Source organism: Tupaia chinensis, unplaced genomic scaffold, assembly GCF_000334495.1.
Source record: "Tupaia chinensis unplaced genomic scaffold, TupChi_1.0 Scaffold000468_1, whole genome shotgun sequence".
Lineage (NCBI taxonomy): Eukaryota > Metazoa > Chordata > Mammalia > Scandentia > Tupaiidae > Tupaia > Tupaia belangeri.
Genome location: NW_006159977.1, coordinates 256,239 through 258,791, shown reverse-complemented (window position 1 = coordinate 258,791; position 2,553 = coordinate 256,239).

The window sequence follows — 2,553 nt, the reverse complement described above, 5'->3', positions numbered from 1 at the left end:
CACCCCCACCCCCGTTCTGATGTGCACCAAAATGGAGAACTGTTCACAGGATATGTAGCTGGACCTTGCTTCTCTCTCTCTCTCTTTCTTTATAATTATTTATTTTATTTATTACTATTATTTTATTTGGTATAGGGGACATTCACTCACTCCAGAGAGAAAAAGAAAAAGAGCGAAAGCAAGCCGCCTAGTTTCGGGACGCAAGCCACATCTGGGCATGTGGGAGTCCAGTGCCTGAACAACCACATCACCTGCTAACCCTTGCTTCTGTCTCCTCACTCGTCTGCTGTGATCTCCTCCCTGTGTTTGAGGGTCACGGTTTCGGTAACTTACGATACCCAGTGCCACGGGAGGAAGTGAGGAGACGCCGGAGCCAGAATCCTGGATGCGGGTCCCTGCCCTGTGGGCTGAGCTGCTGGCCATGAGAGACGCCTCGTTTTCAGGTTTGGATTTTCAGCTGGAGGGTAATCGTGTGCCTCCCCCCAGAGCCTGGTGGTGGCTGTTAGTAACCTTCTTGGTGTTCTCCAGGCAAGGTGAAGCCGAAGTGAGGGAGGGCGGCCCCTGTGGGAGCGTTAGAAATGGTGCCAGGGCCTGGACCTGTCGGACACAGAATAGTCGCATCCCCTATCAGGTCACCTCCAGCCTGTCTCCGCGCTGGTGCCAGGTTATGGGAAAGGTTCACAAACAGTATGACACAAAAGAACAGTCGATAGACAATAGGGAGACAAATAAAGGGTACCCGTGGGTTAAGGGTTTGGGTTCCTTTTCAGCACTTAATAACCTTGAGTGAGAATTCAAGGCAGTGCCTTATCTGGAGCACAGGTGACGGTGCAGTCAGAGGAGCTGCCCTGGCGATCTGACACGAAGCCAAGCAGTGGACTCTAGGTGTCCTGTGGCCTCCTCCCTACTTGGTTGCAGGGTAAAATATTTATTTTTTTAAGAATTATTTTGTTATTTCATTTGACTAGAGAGGGAAAGTGAGAAAGCAAGCCACCAGGTCCAGGACTCGAACCATAGTCAGCCAAGTGGGAGTCCAGCACCCTAACCACCAGGCCACTTGCTAGCCCTGAAATACTTACTTTAAACATAACATTAGGGTAAGCTTTTTATTGGCTGAGAGCTACAGAGAAAGAAACATTTCACGTAATCTGATAAAGTTGCATGAACCGTGCCAACTCCCAATGGCAGTGAGCATTTTCTTTGATCTTCAGCAGGGTGACTGGTCCTTTCAGAGAGGTTGAGAGGGCCCTCCTCCACACCTGGGATAGCTGAGGACCCAGGCAACCTGACAGGTGGCCACTAGGCTGTGTCTGAATCGCAATGTGTTTAGAAATACTTCTCAAGGATTTTTATAGGACCATAAGCTAGAAAGAGTCTGTTGGTATTATTTTGATGTTATAGTTTATATAATCTGGATCTACTAAGATTCTGGCCATGGGCACTGTTATTTTTTTTTTAATTTAATAACTTGCATAAATATCCTTAATAACCTTTATGTAAAAGAGTGCTAAGGGACACACAGTTTATTGACTAATAAACTCCCAAATAGCATAGCATCCTTCATTATAATTTTTCTTACTCCTCATCATTTCTTTCCCTTTTTTAGGAAAAGGAAACAAAAATTTAATTTGCTATAGGGCACATCCACTTACAGAGAGAGAGGGAAAGTGAGAAAGCACCTCCCAGTGCAGTGGCTACTCTGAAACGCTGCAATCTCTTCTCTGAGACACCAGGATTTGGGGGTACGCATGCGTGTTTTCAAGCCACTGTGTCCGGGACTTGAACTGTGCAGTCAGCCATGTGGGATCCTGCCACCTTGACCACCACACCACCTGTTGGCCCCTTAGAAAGAAGTTGTTTTCCAGTCTAAGCATGTATAATGAAGCGGCAGTCCTCATTAACCTCATCTACTCAGATGCCCTCATTGTACCCACAAGCAGGCCCAGAGAAATTAAATTAATTGTCCTCATTCTTGCTCTCAAACATCTCTCATGGGGACACTGCCACCTCCATCGTGCTCGTTTGGAGCCAGACCTCCCTGCCTCACCTCGCCTTCTAAGCTGGACTGGCCGTGTTTGGTCTCTCCCCAGCACGTTCTGTTCTTTGGGTTCAGTGTTCTTCTCTCCTCTCTCCGCCTCCTGGGTCCTCGACCAGCGCTGACTCTCCCATCCAGCTCTCCTGCCAACCTTTCCCCACGGAGGCGGAGCTCAGAGCCCACACCTGGCCTTATCTGAGGACACACTCTCCCTAGGCCATCCGCAGATTCCAAGGCTGCAGTCATGTCTCCGTGCTGCCCTCTCGCCAGTGTGAGGGCTGCCCCCTCCCAGCCTGGCCCTCTCAGCAAAGGCTGCTCCACGCCTTATTGTTGGTCTCAGCTCTAGAAGCCAACCTAGACTTGCCTCCTCCCGAGCCTCGCTGCACATCTCATCGGCAGGCAGCCCCATCAGCAGACAGCCCCATCTCCAGGACTGGTCGACTGTGTCTCTCCAGCGCTCTGGGTTTGGGAAGAAAATCCAAACCTCCCAGGCCTGTGCTGGTTGGCTTTCTCCAGAA